Raw genomic sequence first — 19,145 nt, forward strand, 5'->3', positions numbered from 1 at the left:
CTGTTTTCCCGAATCTTGGCTGGCCAAGATTCAGGACAGGTGGGTTCAAGAACTAATTCGGTCAGGGAACAAGGACGAGTTTCGATCTCGCCCAGCAGACAGATTCTTTCCCTCAAATCTTCATTTAACCCCTGGTCGTTTCCGAGATCTCCATCAGGCGGCTCAGGATCTCCTCGCCCAAGGGGTGTTTGTCCCAGTTCCACAGCGGGACAGGTTTCGGGGTTTTTACTCAAATCTGTTCACAGTGCCCAGAAAGGAGGGCAAGGTGCGTCTGATTCTGGACTTAAAGTTTCTAAACCGCTTTGTGCGGGTTCAGAGGTTTCCGAATGGAGTCCCTCCAGTTGGTGGTGGCATCCCTCAGTCCAGGGGATTTCCTGGCTTCCATCAACCTCAAGGATGCGTATCTACACATCCCTATTTACGAGGGTAATCAGAGGTACCTCCGATTTGCAATAGCGGAGGAGCACTATCAGTTCGTGGCGTTGCCTTTCGGTCTCGCTTCGGCTCCAAGGGTTTTTACCAAAGTGTTGGTGCCTGTTCTGGCCCTGTTGCAGGCACAGGGCGGGGCATTGCGGTCTTGGGATATCTGGACGATCTTCTGTTAAGATCGAGTGCCAGTCAGAGCCTGTTGCGCGATCTGTCCACTACAGTCCAGACACTCCAGGAGTTCGGATGGACCATCAACGTTCAGAAGTCGACCTTGTCTCCATCTGTTCGTCTCCCATATTTGGGAATGGTTCTGGACTCTGCTCAAGCAAAGGTGTTCTTACCGAGCTCCGGACCCAGCAGTCCGAGGTCAGGTCCCTCAGGGACAACGAATCCTCGTCACTTAGGACCTGTATGCGGTCCCTGGGGTTGATGGTGTCAGCCTTCGAGGCGATACCATTTGCACAGTTTCACACGCAATCTCTCCAAGCGAATTGGCCAGATGGTACAGACTACCTCAGTCCTTGGACCTGAGAGTGTCTCTGGGTCGCCAAACCAGAATGGATCTCTTGTGGTGGCTTCAGTCCCCGGCTGTGTCGGAAGGAAAATCCTTCCGGCCATTACTGTGGACGGTGATTACCACAGATGCCAGCCTGTCGGGCTGGGGTGGCGTACTGGGCAACCTGTCTGCCCAGGGCACTTGGTCGGAGGAGGAATCCTCCCTTCCGATAAACATATTGGAATTGAGAGCGATCAGGCTGTGCCTGCTCCACTGGTCGGATCGTCTTCAGGGCCGTCCTGTACGGGTGCAGACGGACAATGCCACTGCGGTGGCGTACATCAACCACCAAGGGGGCACCAGGAGTGCCCGGGCGGCCCAGGGAGTGACCAGTATTCGGTCTTGGGCCGAGACATGTCCCGGCGATATCGGCAGTTCACATTCCAGGTGTAGAGAATTGGCAGGCCGATTATTTGAGCCGCCAGACCCTGGACCAGGGGGAATGGTCCCTGCACCCGGAGGTTTTTCAAATGCTGTGTGCGAAGTGGGGATCCCCGGATGTGGATCTGTTCGCATCTCGGCTAAACCACAAGGTGGAAAGGTTCGTGGCAAGAACGGGCAATCCTCTGGCAGACGCCTCGGATGTGCTGGTTGTGCCTTGGCATCAGTATCATCTGATATATGCCTTTTCTCTGATTCAGTTGTTGTCCAGGTTCCTTCGCAGGTTGGCCTCGGAACAAACACTGGTGATTCTGGTGGCGCCGGACTGGCCACGCCGGTCCTGGTACGCGGACATCGTTCACCTGGCCGTCGAGCCTCTATGGCGGCTACCAATGCGAGAGGATCTGCTGTATCAGGGACCGATCTTCCATCCTGCTTTACAGTCGCTGGCTTTAACGGCATGGCTGTTGAAAGCCAGGTCCTGAGAGACAGGGGTCCCTCCTTGGAGGTCATTCCTACTTTATCAAGGCTAGAAAAGCCTCATCTGGTAAGATTTATTACCGTACATGGAAAGCTTATTTTGCCTGGTGTGAGTCCAGGGGCTTCTCTCCTCGTTCATACTCGGTGGCGAGAGTGTTGGCTTTCCTCCAGTCTGGTGTGGATCAGCGCCTTGCGTTGGCCGGGATTAAGGGCCAGGTGTCTGCACTGGCTGTTCTTTTCCAGCGCCCTGTGGCGTCTAATTCTTTAAATTCACACCTTCATTCAAGGTGTGCGTCACTTGGCCCCTCCTAGAAGGGAGCCCTTACCTCAATGGGACTTGAACTTGGTTCTGTCCGTGTTACAACGTTCCCCGTTTGAAAACATCAGGGAAATTTGATTACCTCTGCTGTCTAGAAAGGTTGCCTTTCTGGTGACAATCACTTCGGCTCGCAGAGGGTCGGAGTTGGCGGCGTTGTCTTGCCGCTCCCCTTACCTGGTGGTTCATAGGGATAAGGTGGTCTTGCGACCTAACCCGTCCTTTCTTCCAAAGGTGGTTTCGGATTTCCACCAATGAGGACATTGTTTTACCTTCGCTTTGTGCGAATCCAAAGCATCCTAAGGAGGTTGCCTTACATTCTTTGGATGTTGTCAGGGCGATCAGGGTTTACCTGTCGTCGACTGAATCCTTTCGAAAGTCGGATTCTCTCTTTGTCCTTCCTGAGGGACCTCGGAAGGGTATGGCTGCGTCTGCGGCGACCATTTCAAAATGGATCAGACAGACAATTGTACAGGCCTATTCGTTGAAGGAACGGGTACCGCCCTTCCCTGTCAAGGCGCACTCTACCATATCGGTGAGTGCGTCCTGGGCCTTCCGGCATCAGGCCTCAGTGGTCCAGGTGTGCAAGGCTGCGACTTGGTCATCAGTGCACACCTTTTCCAAATTCTACAAAATTGATGTTCTGACATCAGCTGATGCCTCCTTTGGCCGTAAAGTTCTCTGTGCGGCAGTACTGTAGGGGACCCTGATTTTGTTGCGGTTCCTGACTGTTGGGGTTGTTTACCCCCTTGGTTATTTGCTTTCCTGGGTTGTTGCTCCTGTTGAGCTTTCTTGTTGCCCAGAAGGTTCCCTTGCTGTTCATGTAAGGTTCCTTTCTCTGATGTGGGTGCTGCGTTGCCTTTTCTACGGTTGCGTTTCCCACCCTTCATGTCTACACTGCTTTGGGACATCCCCATTGGTGAAGACTGTATGAGTGGGCGGCGACTGTCGGAGGACGTAAGAGAAAACTGAATTTTTGTAAAATCTTACCGTAAAATTCCTTTCTCTGAGTCCTCTGACAGTCGCCGCCCCCGCCCCTCTTTTGGGGTTCTTATACACTTAACTGCTTGCTACCAAACTGAGCTGGGATGGCTGATTGCAGGGGGGTATTGGAGCAGTGGGACAGCCCCCATGGGTGTGTCTATGTAAATGCTTTGTTTCTAAAAAGTCTTATGCCTAGCTACTCCTGTGGAGAGGAAGTCAATACCCCATTGGTGAAGACTGTATGAGTGGGCGGCGACTGTTGGAGGACTCAGAGAAAGGAATTTTACGGTAAGATTTTACAAAAATTCAGTTTTTTTGTGAAGAATCAACAACAAGTGCGACACAATCATGAAGTGGAATGAAATTTATTGGATATTTCAAACCTTGTTAACAAATAAAAAACTGAAAAATTGGGCGTGCAAAATTATTCAGCCCCTTTACTTTCAGTGCAGCAAACTCTCTCCAGAAGTTCAGTGAGGATCTCTGAATGATCCAATGTTGACCTAAATGACTAATGATGATAAATAGAATCCACCTGTGTGTAATCAAGTCTCTGTATAAATGCACCTGCACTGTGATAGTCTCAGAGGTCCGTTTAAAGCGCAGAGAGCATCATGAAGAACACACCAGGCAGGTCCGAGATACTGTTGTGGAGAAGTTTAAAGCCGGATTTGGATACAAAAAGATTTCCCAAGCTTTAAACATCCCAAGGAGCACTGTGCAAGCGATAGTATTGAATTGGAAGGAGTATCAGACCACTGCAAATCTACGAAGACCTGGCCGTCCCTCTAAACTTTCAGCTCATACAAGGAAAAGACTGATCAGAGATGCAGCCAAGAGGCCCATGATCACTCTGGATGAACTGCAGAGATCTACAGCTGAGGTGGGAGACTCTGTCCATAGGACAACAATCAGTCGTATACTGCACAAATCTGGCCTTTATGGAAGAGTGGCAAGAAGAAAGCCATTTCTTAAAGATATCCATAAAAAGTGTAGTTTAAAGTTTGCCACAAGCCACCTGGGAGACACACCAAACATGTGGAAGAAGGTGCTCTGGTCAGATGAAACCAAAATTAAACTTTTTGGCAACAATGCAAAACGTTTGGTTTGGCATAAAAGCAACACAGCTCATCACCCTGAACACACCATCCCCACTGTCAAACATGGTGGTGGCAGCATCATGGTTTGGGCCTGCTTTTCTTCAGCAGGGACAGGGAAGATGGTTAAAATTGATGGGAAGATGGATGGAGCCAAATACAGGACCATTCTGGAAGAAAACCTGATGGAGTCTGCAAAAGACCTGAGACTGGGACGGAAATGTGTCTTGCAACAAGACAATGATCCAAAACATAAAGCCAAATCTACAATGGAATGGCTCACAAGTAAACATATCCAGGTGTTAGAATGGCCAAGTCAAAGTCCAGACCTGAATCCAATCGAGAATCTGTGAAATGAACTGAAAACTGCTGTTCACAAACACTCTCCATCCAACCTCCCTGAGCTCGAGCTGTTTTGCAATGAGGAATGGGCAAAAATTTCAGTCTCTCGATGTGCAAAACTGATAGAGACATACCCCATGCGACTTAAAGCTGTAATCCCAGCAAAAGGTGGCGCTACAAAGTATTAATTTAAAGGGGCTGAACAATATTGCACGCCCAATTTTTCAGTTTTTTATTTGTTAAAAAAGTTTGAAATATCCAGTAAATTTCGTTCCACTTCATGACTGTGTCCCACTTGTTGATTCTTCACAAAAAATGACAGTTTTATATCTTTATGTTTGAAGCCTGAAATGTGGCAAAAGGTCGAAAAGTTCAAGGGGGCCGAATACTTTCGCAATGCACTGTATATGCTTGCTTAGCCTTGGAAGAGAGACTTCTACAGAACAGAAGTAGATATGTGGGCACCTGGTAGACCCCACTCTCATGTTAGAGTCAGGCCAACTGTTTCGATGGTAGCCCAGCAGACAACTACCGTATTTTTCGCCGTATAAGACGCACTTTTTCTTTCCCAAAACTGGGGGGGGGGGGAGTTGGTGCGTCTTATAGGACAAATACACATTTTGCCTGCATTAAAACTGCCCCTAACTTTGTGTGGTGCTTGCTCGCATGTACTGCGGGCTGTGGAGACTTCTCTGACCCTCCCTGCACGGCCAGGCTGTGTGTGTTCGGGCTTCCCTCTCCCTCCTATAGCGTGCCTTGTCCCCCCCTCCCGACAGTTTAACCACATGCTGCCCGGGCACCATGTCAACACTCTGCTGAGCTTACCAGTACCTTTTCCTCCATCAGTGCGGGCTGTGCCTCCTCATGTCTCCCCGGGCAGTCTCACTCCTTGCAGGTCAGTGTGGGCCGCTTCTGTGCATATCTCCCAGGCACTGTATCAATCTATGCTGCCCTGAAATATCCGCACGTCTGCCCCTCCTGCTCCACACGTTCTGCCTCCTCCAGCCAATGTTTACTGTGTGCTGTCCGTGCTCTGCTCCGCCGCGCTCCTACTTGATTTAATGCCCGTGTTACTTTCACTGTTTACTGACTTTATATGTTACGTGGTTGACATAAAATTGTTCTTAAACTGCTGTTAACTTTATACAGTTGATATAAAATATTTCACTACAGTATTTGGTTCAGAATCTTTTTTTTTTCTAGATTTTCCTCCTTTAAAATTGGGTGTGTCTTATATTCCGGAGTGTCTTATACGGCGAAAAATACGGTATTTGTGGAAAACAGCTGGGAGCACATTTTAAAGCTGGTATCAGGCTAATAGATGATTTCTAAAGGGTCTGAATCTTTCCAAGTATTTTTTTTATTTTTAGTTGGGATGTTCAGGTCCTCCTCTTTTTGTAGCAGAAAATGTGCTTGCAACAACTAAACAAGCATGCTGCAACAAATATTTGTATAGTGAGAAACCTTCCTGATTTAGAAATCAAAAATGTTCTGGTTCTGTTACTTATTGAAGGATTGACCTGCTATATTAACCAAAACAATGCTTACCTCGGGTGAGATTAGTTAAGAAAAACAGCAGAGAGAGCAGGCATACAATTCCTTTTTTTATTCTACTTGTCAAAACTGCTAGTCCTCTTGAGCATGATTGCACAGTTTTATCACAGAGAGACTTCTGTTCAAGAGATAAAGAGCTCTGTTTTCACTGCACTTTTGGGAAATAAGAATGGCTGTTGGCAATTTCACTGTTGAAAAGCTAATGAATATAATGTGCACCACTCCTCTTCCGAATGGCTGAAGGCCAAAGCCATTTTGTTAAGAAATAATTAGCAGTCGACATTTGCTGAACCAGAGAGTTCTAAGTGTTAAATTCCAATGACTTACCGTAGGCCAACCGCTTGAGTCTTTTTAATACCTACAATAAGAAAATATACACCATCTAAAAAATATTCAGACAGGTGGCTTCTATACTGACAAACCTAATAATCATGCTGTCAAGATGTAAGGAATTTGCCATTGGCTCTAAGGTGGCATGTTTGTGTTTGGTCACTGCAAATGGGCGTATAGATTTTTTTGTGTGATTGGATTGTTTCCTAACAATTGACCAAACTTGTATGTCTATAGAAAATACCAGCTGCTTCAAATTGTTAAATTTGCTTTTTGAAAAACATATATATGCATTTTTTGCTTGCCAAAAACATTTGTAAAGTATTTAATACACTTTTGGGACCTCCCAATTTTGTAGAACCTGCAGTTCTGGGTATTCAGTGCCCCTGTCTGACCTCCTTCCTACTCTGGAAGCTATTAATGGATTCATAGCAGAAATAAACTCTCTCAGGCAACAGTAACTATTTTAATCCTTATGCTGCTAGCATTAGTAAATTGATAGGCATGTATATTATATTTACTTATTTGAACTTTTTTTTTTTTTCTTAATTTCTTAAGTTGCCTCTTGGTTTCTGACCTAGGCACATGGATGTCATACATCCCTGGAGTCTTCATGGGCTTTTTTTTTTTTTTTTCTTTCATTAGGAAGGGAGACACTTTCTCAGCTAAACATACCCACCTGCCTGCATGCCAGAGCTAAGGACAGATGGATTTCAGGACGGAAATGCTACATGAATCATCTGCCCTTACTCAAGATGGCTTCAGCTAGAAATGCTAGGGGGTGTTTTTTAAAGTGATTCCTCAATAAAAATAAAGTATGAAGACATGGATTGATGAGTTTGTTATGAATATTAAAAACAAATTAAATAACATTTTCAATTTGTGGTGCTCAGATACACTTTACTTCTGCTTTAACTCTAATGACAGCTTTACTAAGCTTTCTTGTTGTAAAAAGTCATATTTTGTACCTCACACTCACATCCACTTATATTGTAGGCACTTCCACTGCAACTTAGATTTCATCATTCAGTTGTTATTTACTGACCAAGTGTGAAGATAGTGTACAGGAAAAAGTGCACTACCAGAAGCGGTTCACTGGGTGCATAGAATCTATATAGACGTGTCACATCCTAATATCTAGACTGGAAAATGAGATAAAAAAATGCAAAAAAATTTAAAAAGTCATATTTTGTACCTCACACTCACATCCGCTTATATTGTAGGCACTTCCACTGCAACTTAGATTTCATCATTCAGTTGTTATTTACTGACCAAGTGTGAAGATAGTGTACAGGAAAAAGTGCACTACCAGAAGCCGTTCACTGGGTGCATAGAATCTATATAGACGTGTCACATCCTAATATCTAGACTGGAAAATGAGATAAAAAAATGCATAAACTTTGTAGGCACAAAAAGTATCATAAAAGGTTCTGTTTATTAATTTTAAACTTTAAAAGAACAAACATATATTGCAACTATAATGCCATAGTATGCTAGAGGTTATGTAATAGGTATAATACAGGGCATATCACATAATACATAGAAAAATACACAATTAAAGTTATCTAATATCTATGATTCAAACCACAGCAGATGGGAACAGATAATGGAAGCTGTCCTCCGAGAGGATCACTGTGTGGTCGTAGCAGGTATATTCACTTCATAGGATCGGAGCTAGAACACTCAACATGTTTCGCATATACGCTTCGCCTGGAGTTTAAGTTCGTTGCTTTGTATTCTGCTTATAAAAAATGTAGAACAGCAAAGGGGGTGAGCAGCCAGAGGAACCAGAGGGAGCATAAAGCTCACCTAGTATACGTTTAGATTAATGGATGGAAATGGTCCACCTAGGTCTTAAACTGTGGGAACTGTCATCATATTATGAGCTCATGAATGTCCACTGCTGATAAGCTGAACAAGCCATCTGGTCCACAAAGGGCTGGTAAATATATACAGCAGTAGGGATATATGTATAAATATATCACAGAGTGATATATAGTGTTTCAAAGAAATATCCACACCCGTAGCCTGGCTTCTGAATGCGCCTCACCCCCCATGGATGGGGAATGGCCACCAAGTGTAAAGATAGATTTTAGTAAAATAAATTAGCTCTGTTGAAAATACCTTTTTATTTTTTTTTACTTTGGAATGGATTATGAAATGAACAGTCATTTTATATTTTCTTGCATTATTCTTAAAAGTGTTAGTGCACCTGGAACTTTATACTTTAGTTTCTGGTACATTCTAGGGAATTAAACCTGATAGTATCTCTCATCTCTTGGAGAATCTGCTGGTAAGATTTCTCCACTTGAAATCCTGAGTTTGCATACCAGCTTCGGACCTTTTGAGAAGTCTTCTTGTTCCTCCATCTGAATTTTTGTAATTATTTAGCATTGTGCAAAAATGCAAACAGGTGATGCAGGAACATCCAAAAGTAGCTGGGAACACCCCAAACCTGAAAACAATGGTAAATAAGGAAAAAGAAGATCTTAGTTACTTAGAGATTAGGTGCTTTCTTAGCTCACCAGGCTCAACTTGAAATGAAATTTCATTGTTATGTAGACTGACCTTTTAAACAAAGTTAATGCAGTTTTGTTTTGTTTTTTTTGTTTTTTTTTGATTTGCAAAGTTTCCAAACCTAATTTTTTTAGATGACATTTACTTCATTATATCCAAGAGAGTGAGCGTTTCCTTTCCCATAGCAGATGGAAGGATCCCAGCATGATGGAACATCTCATATTTGGTTTCCTCAAAACCCATTAACACATTTTAAACTTATTGTGATGGGAACCATGTACAAGGTCTTTTCTATGGCTGGTTGACAAGTAACTGAGATTAATTTACTAAAGGCAAATAGGCTTTTCACTTTGCAAGGGAGTTTTCCTTCACTTAGTAAAGTAGGAGAAGCGCTGCTGACTTCCATCATCCAATCATGTGCAAGAAAAAAAAATCCATTTTTTTTTCTCTTTGCATAGTATTGGGTCTTCTTTGCAAAGTGAATTTTCAGCACAGTCACTGTGTTGTTTTACAAATACTGAAATCTGCTCACAGGTAGCGATGGGAAGGCCCAGAAAAAAAAAACGAAAACATTTGGGGAAAACAAATGTTTTTCCTCTGTGTTTTTTCAAAAGCGATTTTTGTTTTTTTACAGAAAAATTGAAAAAAAAAATTTACGTGAAATATGTTTTTTTCCAATGATAACTAATATATCTATGACATGGTATTTAAACTATATAATATGAAGACCTTAATGAAAGATTTTATGTAAAGTCTTAAATTATTGCAAGTTCCCTCAGCTGAAGACAAGCAAATCCTGGAATACAGTTCTAGTAACATGTACTTCTCAAAGCAGTTCTCAAACAAGAGAGATATGCATTTCTGCCACTAGGGGGCACTGAAGGGGAAATGCTGCAGTTTAGTTAGCTTGTGGGCACCATGTTACTCCTCCTATAGTTGGGTGATTGTTGGGATACAGTAGATGATATTTTCTGTCCTCTTAGGCCTTTATTGACAGGTAAGAGGGTCAATTTGTCTGACAAAATTGTTTTTATAACCTTTAAATAGTTCCTATTAATGTTCTCCACCATCACAACATAATGTTAACTATAGCCTGGCCAGTACATTGGTTTTTCTTTTCCTCCTCTCAGTAAAATTTGAGTAGGGATAGACCGATATGTTTTTTTCAGGGCCGATACCGATATTTTGGTCACAATGTATCGGTATCTGCCGATATATTGTACATTTAAAGTTTTGAAAAATAAAGACAATTTTTGACACAAATCTGGTACTGAACATGTTAAATTTTTGTTTAATGCTTAATGGCTGGCTTGCTGGCACCCTGTGGTGGGTGGCTGGCTGGCTGACACCCTGTGGTGGGTGGCTAGCTGGCACCCTGTGGTGGGTGGCTGGCCAGCTGGCACCCTGTGGTAGGTGGGTGGCTGGCATAGGGGCTGTGGGTGGCTGGCTGGTACAGGGCCCGTGGGCGGCTGGCTGGTACAGGGCCTGTGGGCGGCTGGCTGATACAGTGCCTGTGGCTGGCTGGTACAGTGCATGTGGCTGGCTGGCTGTCTGGCACCCTGTCTGTGGCTGGCTGGCTGTCTGGCACCCTGTCTGTGGGTGGCTGGCTGTCTGGCACCCTGTCTGTGGGTGGCTGGCTTTCTGGCACCCTGTGGTGGGTGGCTGGCACAGGGGCTGTGGCTGGCTGGCTGGTACAGGGCCTGTGGCTGGCAGGTACAGGGCCTGTGGGTGGATGGCTGGCTGGTACAGGGCCTGTTTGTGAGTGGCTGGCTGGCTCGCTGGTACAGTGCCTGTGGCTGGCTGGCACAGGGCCTGTGGATGTGGGTGGCTGGCTGGCACCGGGCTGCTGTGGGTGGGTGGGTGGGTGTATGGCTGTGATGCACTCCCGAGAGACTAGTCTCGACTCCAGACGAGGCTGTCCAAGGTGAGGGAGGCGGCCTAAGAAGGCAGAATGATGTAACAAAAATATTGGCAATATCCGCCAGTTCCGGGGCCGATACCAATTTACCGGGGAAAGTGCATATCGGCCCCTGATAATATCGGCCTTGCCGATAATGGGTCCATCCCTAAAATGGAGAGACCAGCATCTAGAGTTTGGAAACATTTCCACAGTTCAATTTATGCTGAGAGCAAAGCTGTAATTTGCAAATATTGTGAGAAGAAATATTTTTCAAATCAGCATTGTCTACAGTAGAACTGAAAAAACATATTAGTAGGAAGCTTTTTTCATTAATATGAGGGGAAGGGGGATGGTTACCTGTTCTCGTGTATAGTTGAAATGCTCTAAACACACAGGGGATATAGAAAATAATCACCCCCTTAAAATAATCACATGTTGTTACTTTGCAGCCTGAAATGAAGACATGCACAGTTTTTGTTTTATCCCAGTGCAACTTATGGCATCGAAGGGAAAGATATAACACCAACATGTCAGAAACAAATCACCTTCTCAATGGCACACAAATGCATTTGACTTTCAACTGTGATCAGCTGTGGTCATTTTGATTAGCTCAGCATGGAAATAGCTTTCCTGGAGCCTTTCACTCCCTGGTAGTATAGCTGAAGGAAACAATGAACTATGGGTGGCAAGGCACTTTCAAAAGATCTCCAGAATAAAGTTGTGGACAGGCACAAGTCAGGAGATGGTACAAAAAATATTTCAAATCAATGCCTAGAAGCACAGTGAAATCTATTATAAACAAGTGGAAGGTATTTGGTACAACACAGACCCTCCCTGGATCAGAATATCACTCCAAACTGGATGCAGGAGCCAGGAGGAAACTGGTCAGAGAGGCTACCAGAAGGCCTACAGCAACTCTTAAGTCATTGCAGGAATCTATGACAGAGTGATTATTGTGTGCATGTGACAACAATATCACAAATTCTCCACAAATGTGGTTTGTACGGGAGGGTTGCAAGAAAAAAGCCACTTTTCAAGAAAGGCCACATGCAGTCACAACTGAACTTTGCTTTGCCAATACCTTAAAGATTCTAAAGCCACATGGGAAAAAGTTGTTATGGTCGGATGAGACTAAAATTGAACTATTTGGCCTCAACACCAAATCATATGTCTGGCGGATATTCAACACAGATCTTTGGATCTCATATTGAGAGTTGACAGCAACAGATTCCAAATGCAAATAAGACACTTGAAATTAACTCTGGACCTTTTATCTGCTCCTTGTAAATGGGATAATGAGGGAATAACACACACCTGGCCATGGAACAGCTGAGCAGCCAATTGTCGGATTACTTTTGGTCCCTTAAAAAGTGGGAGGCACATATACAAACTGTTGTAATTCCTACACCGTTCACCTGCTTTGGCTGTAAATACCCTCAAATTAATGCTGAAAGTCTGCAGTTAAAGCACATCTTGTTTGTTTCATTTCAAATCAATTGTGGTGGTGTATAGAGCCAAAATGATTAGAATTGTGTCGATGTCCCAATATTTATGGACCTGACTGTATACCTTCTAAGCAACAAGAAAAGGAAACAGTGCAGCGCTGATAAATACTCAAATCATATATAACCATATGTATGCTATAAAGTCCAATACGTATGTCACAGTATAGGAGAAATGAAGATAAGGTGGAAGACAGGAGGGCCTTAGATGTCACAAATCAGTGCAAAATTCACATAAAAAGTCCACAGGGTGATAGACCATCCAAAACGGTGCGATACACAACACAGTGATCCTCCACCAGGTACATCTAAATGCACACCAGATTTCCCAGGGAGCCAAGTCTTGAATTAAACTCCTGTGGGCAAAGGGAATACCACCTTACAGGTATCGGGACATCCTTATCTTTTGAGTAGATGCACTAAATAGATTGCTCATCACATGAAGCCAGAAAGATTTTTCATAGTGTAGTATGATTTATTCAGGTATATAGTAAAAACATGTACATGTTCATAGATAAAATCAAGAGCTAAAACTCACATCAGAAAGTCAGCTGCTCCTCAGCACGGATGCGGCGGACGGACGCCAGTGTGTAGGCCCAGTCCTGGACGCGTTTCGTGTCAGTACATGTTTTCAACAGGAGTATGCCTATCCAACACAGCTCACCATCCAAATAACACCATTCCTACAGTAAAGCATGGAGGTGGTAATATCCTGATATGGGGGTGTTTCTCTGCATCAGGGACTGGAGCACTTGTCAGTATAGAAGGAAAATCGGATGAGGCAAAATACCTTCAAATTCTTGATTAACATCTGCTCCCCTCTGCCAGAAAGTTGTCAGTGGGAAGAAGGTTTATCTGCCAACATGATAATGAACCAAAGCACACAGCAAAAATGACCACACAGTGGTTAAAGTCGAAATAGGTGAATGTCAATGCATGGCCTAGTCAGAGCCCAGATGTTCTAAATTTGTAGAGACGTATCCCAACAGACTAAAGGCTATAATTAAAGCAAACATTCAACAAAAAATGACACAAGGGGTGATCCTTTTTAATACCCACTGTAAACAGTCCTTGTTATTTGATTTGTATTAAAAAAAAAAAAAAAAAAAAAAGAAAACATTTTAACGGATATGTTTAATTTTTGGTGGGAAAAAAATAATAAATGGCTTTTTTTTGGCAGCTAAAAAAATGTTTATTTATTTCTATTTTTTAGCAGATCGCTGGTGCTATGTGGGTCTCCAGCAGATCTGCCAGTGTATCTTATTTCCTGTACATCCCAGGTAAGCAGATACAATCTGATAGGAAGCATGGATTAACTACCACAGCGCTCCACAGCAAAGGCTGCTGGACCTTGTAGTTTTCCATGCCCAGAGCCCTTGTCAATCAGTGACGTGGCCAGGCGGGTCGAGCCCTGCTCAGCCACATTTTCTTAAAATTGTGACAGCTAGCGGGGTGCGAGAAGAGCCCTGCTAGCTGTCACAGCAGGGATAGGGGAGGTCCGGGGTTGTAACATGTTATGAAAGGTGAACTTATCCTTTAAAAAGCAAGTTTAGTTTGATTACTGAATAAGCTGTACTTTTATTTCAAGCACAATGCTTATATACACTGTATTTCACATTTCCAGTGTATTAAAATGACTTTCAATTGGTAAAACTACTCCACACTGAATTTTTCTAAAATTTTCATTCTTTTTTTACATAAAAAAAAACAAGGGGACAAAGGATTTTTTTTCCCCATGGCTTCAACATTTCCAGAAATTTTACATCTTTACTCTATGAATTGCAAAAATCAACAAACAAAAATTCCCAGCTCACTTACCAGCCAGCCTGCAACAAACCAAATTGACCTTGTCCAACATTTCACCTTAAAACCAAGGGGTTTTGTTTGCACACATTTGCAAATACATGCTTAAAGCGGAGTTCCGGCCACAAAAAAAAAATTCAATGAAAATACCCTCGGGACAGTCAGGGGCTAGTACATTCCACAATGGATAGCCTCTGATCTGTCCCGGTTCGCACTTTGACTTTTAAAATAAATACTTACCTTGGAAATTTATTCTCCAGCGCTGCCATCTCGGATGTGGGCAGCTGAAGCCAGCGCGTCCTCTTCTGCGTCCTCTTCCGTGTCCTCTTCTCCCAGAATGCACCTGCACCGGCCCCGGTCGTCACTTCTGGTGCTGCGCGTCATCCCTCCACAGCTTCTGGGCATGCCCAGAAGCTGTTTAGCAGGGGATGAGGCGCCGCATCGGAAGTGACGAGCGGGGCCGGTGCAGGCGCATTGATTCCTGGGAGCGATGACGTTCAGCTCCCAGGAATCAATGCAAAGAGGAAGTGCAGAGGGAGGAAGTGGAAGAAAGGTGAGTATATTTTTCTGCAATAACAAGGTAAGTAAAAAAAAAAAAAAAAAAATTGTAATTATCCATTTCTTTTTCAGGTGACTAGAAGCAAGCGGATGGCCCAAAATCAACTATGTCGATTTTGTGTCCGGAACTCCGCTTTAAGCTGTAACGGCCACGTCACAGCACCCCCGTCTACTGCAGCCCTAACTTTATCATTTTGAGAGTCTCCTGGGTTGGAGCACATATATGTACAATATAATAATGGATACATTAACGGCAGGTATGCCTGAAGGGAGTTCACCCCTCCTTAAAAGTATGGGGACATCCCCTCACTCAGGGGTACCTACATATTCTTACGGCAGTTCAGTGTCTGCTGCTTAGCCTAAATGTCCTGCTTTTCTGCCTGAGCTAAACTCCAGTCCAACATATTCCTATTGGTCCATTACTTTGATTGACTGCCTCACTGGCCAATATGAGTTGGTGCAGGAGGTTATATATAATCTTCAACAGCTGGAGCTTTGCCCAATACAAATTGCCTGACGCTTGGGGAATCAAAAGATACTGAAAGTTACTGCAGGTAAGTACAAGCACCTCTGGGTGCCTGTACGTCCTACTTGTCAGAAGCTTTTAATATTTTTTAAAGTAACAGCATATCTTAAATTCTTCTTTTATTTTTCCGAACTCCCGTAATGTGGAATTGCTGTTATAATATGCTCCCATAAATATAGAAAGCAAACAGTAATGATCACAAATCTCTAATCTCATTTTGCATTGAATCCCGATTAAGTTACTTCATCAGTTTTATATTTGTTTTAGATGGCTACATTTCATTTATAAGATAGTTGTTTATTATCATCAGGTAATGTGTGCAGACATAGTTAATGTAATTTAGAATAATTTACAACTTATATCATAAAGATATGCATGCGTACATTTACTTGTTAATGTGAAAAACGAAATTAGTCAACATATTTGCTTAGAAATTAGACACTACATTAATTCTAGCTTTACATTAATTATTTGTAAATCACCAGTTACTTAACTTTGCTTATTAAAATAACATATTTGTTTTGAAGTGTACATCTCTGTGGTAGGTTTCCAGCCTGCAATTAATGTGACTCATTGGAGTAATACATCTTAGCAATAGGGCTGTGTGATGTTTTGAATTAATTATAAAATAGAAAATCATGTCTTTTCTTTTTAACCCTGAGCACTGACCACAAACTGTGTTAGCTTATTATAGGAGGACTACAATCAAAATGAAAAAATAAAAAAATATATCTGCGATATACTGCATCTTTGCATAAGTTTTACGCATTGATGTGCACTTTCATTGGGTTTCAATGCTGGACTCTAGGGTAAAGTTTCTTTCACCGTGTGCTAAATGCTGACAAATATGGATGCAAGCATGTGGTTTTGTCTGCTTACACGTATTCCTGTGGGCCCTGACTTGTACTAAAATATGCACCTGCATACAAAAAAATACAAAATTGCAAATGTGTAAGTACATGGTTAGGGCATTGATTAAACTGGGTTTTCAGCTGTACAGTAGAACACATGTGTTGTGCTGCACAGATATAAAAAGGACCTATGAAGCATCTAATACTCCTCTTTAACTAAAACGCACACTTTTCTGTATCAGTTTTCCTTATTACCTCAAAATGATTGTGCTGGGGTATGGGTTCTTAAGAGCACGCTAATTTGCATTGCATAGCATTGCATTTTTTTCCTTGGGAATATTAAATTACTAAAGAATGTGCATTCACTCACTCATTCCTTGAAAAGTTATTTTGGATTATTAAAGTGGTTGTAAACTCTGGTTACATCACTTGTACCTACAGGTAAGACTAAAACAAGGCTTACCTGTAGGTAAGACAAAACCAGAAAAATCCCCAGCTCAAGTTACCAATTAGTTTTCTTACCAACCAAATTAACCTTTCTAACAGTATGCATTAAAAACAGGGGTTCAGTTAGCACACATTTGCAAACACATGCATGTGTTGCCCTTCCACGTGCCAATTATAGGTGGGGGTAGGGGCCATTTTGTTTTTTATTGTTGTATACTGGTGAGGGGACATACTGGATGCCTTTTCTGCCATGGTGCTATGTCTTGGGTGTTTATTGTGCCCCTGTGCCTTTAAGGAGGCTTGGGGTCCCTCCAGGCCCACCTGCCCCCTATCTGTCCATTAGAATGCATGTGCTTCCACTGTGGAGACTCTCATAGGTTTACAGGAGTTAGGACTGCAGGTAATACAGGGTGCCGTGAAATGGCCCTGCAGCTTACGCATGCGTTTGCAAATGTGTGCTGACTAAACCCCTGTTTTTAACGCATACTGTTAGACAGGTTAATTCAGTTGGTAAGCAGACTAGTTGGCGATTTGACCCGGGAATTTTTTTTGGTTTTGTCTTGCATGCGTTGCTGTGAAGGCCAGATATAGGTGGGGACAGGGGCCATTTTGTTTGCTACCTGTAGGTACTGTGAATATCTCCTAAACTTGCAGTTTAGGAGATATTCAGAGTGCATGCAGCCAATGACGTCATTGGCACATGCGCTCTGAAGGTCCGGTTTACTGTCCCGGACCTTCAGAGCACGTGCCGGAAACAGCGGCTCTCACGCACATGCACAGGACTGACGTCATTACGGCTAGGGCCACTCACAGCGCCGGAATCTGCAAGCCCAGGAAAAACACCAGGGAAAATGTCACCTGTCTCAGTGGTGAGCGGGCGCTCCTGGAAGGGCTTCATTCTAAGGTAAGTATTTCATAATGAGCTAGTATGTGATGCATACTAGCTCATTATGCTGTTGTCTTACAGGTTTTTTTATTTTTTGTTTTTTTTCTTCCGGGGTTTACAACCTCTTTAAATGATGATACGTTTTCCTCGATTTCCACTTCCTGTGAAAGAGAAGATGAAGGGGACAGACAAAATAGAGCAGAAAACTGATGATGTACAGTAACCCAAAGCAACCAACAGTCATGTGTTAGCTGGCTCCAGTAAGCCTAAATCTGGTAGCTATGGGTTATTGCCCTACTGAGCGGTCTGTACGTTTCTATGGAAAACAGGAAGTCTGCAGTAAAATAGCAGTTTCCAGAAGTGGACAAAGGAGGGGGCAGATTATGCACAAATAAATAATTAAAAATGTAACAGCGCTGTCTCTCTAAATAATCTTTTTTCAATGTGGGCTGCTGCTGTTCCCCAAGCCCCCATGAATTGGTCCTTATATTAAACGTTTCTACTATTCACAGCACTGTCCTAAAATCATATCAATTTTTCTATTTCAGCAAGAGAAGGTGCAGTATACTCATTCAAAAAAAATCATGCAGCAAATAAAGTGTACCATCATACAATACTGCTGTTATAGACCTATGGAGACTTTGTAGCTGAAAAGCACAAGGTCGAAAAGATCTGGTGAGTGTTATAAGACACAGAGTGGTGTATGAGGCATGGAAAGCTTATAAACTGCATCAAGGGACTTTGTATAAGCACATAGGAAGGAATTGCACTGAAGCCCTTTGTATATGGAGCACTATAAGAAGAATTTTTGAAGCACTTAAATATACTTTTTGATGTATGAAGACATCAGCTACAAAGTCTTCATAGGCTTGTGGATATTACCTTCCCTGTTCTTTGCAGGAATCAGACAGCTCCTCCAGCACTCTCCTTACACCGCTGTGTATTCACTCCTCAGATCCCATACAAGGGGACACATATGGGCATTTATTATTTGGACTTTAACAGAAGTATTGTATGATGGTACACTTTACTTGCTGCAAGGTTTTTTTTTTTTTTTTTTTTTTTTTATGACTATACTGCATCTTCATTTGCTAAAACAGTATGAGTAGAAAGGTAAAACTTTTTTTTTTTTATAAACTTTATTTTATTATGTTTTTCAAATTACATAGAACAAAGCTAAATAATCATCAAGTAAACAATCAATTAAAGAACAAAATTAAATTAAAGAACAAGATAATTAATCAACAAAGGGTGTACATAGGTCATTAGAATGCGCTTAGGTGTTTCTAGAGTGTGCTTAGTATATATAAACAATCACAGTTAATACACAGTAATTAGTTAGAGCATTATCAAAGGGGATGGTAGGTTGAGTATGGATAGAGCGTTAAGCTGGATACACACTATACAATTTTCTGAAGACTTTTTCCTTTAGATTTACCAAAACCATATAATATTAGGTAAGACCTAAACACTTTCAAATTGTATGCAATCAGGCAGGCTCTTGCACTACATAGTAAAGGTAAATCTAAAGGAAATCTAACAACAAAAGTTGTATAGTGTGTATCCAGCTTTAGGCTGTCAGGGGATTGGTAATGCTATCATGGGAGAGGTATGCATTTGAGGTGTTTGAGCCAAAGGTCCCAGTGTTTTTGAAAGACAGAAATTTGTAGGTTAGGTTTTGGCGTA

The 19,145-nt window shown here is 42.6% G+C and overlaps 1 protein-coding gene across 1 annotated transcript in view; it reads left to right on the plus strand.

Annotated features, from left to right (window-relative positions):
* The window catches only part of FARS2 (phenylalanyl-tRNA synthetase 2, mitochondrial), a 697,584-nt gene that overhangs the window by 46,971 nt on the left and 631,468 nt on the right, over positions 1-19,145 (plus strand). The gene's annotated exons all lie outside the window — the stretch shown is intronic.

Source organism: Pelophylax lessonae, assembly GCF_965119305.1.
Source record: "Pelophylax lessonae genome assembly, chromosome: 5".
Classification (NCBI taxonomy): domain Eukaryota; kingdom Metazoa; phylum Chordata; class Amphibia; order Anura; family Ranidae; genus Pelophylax; species Pelophylax lessonae.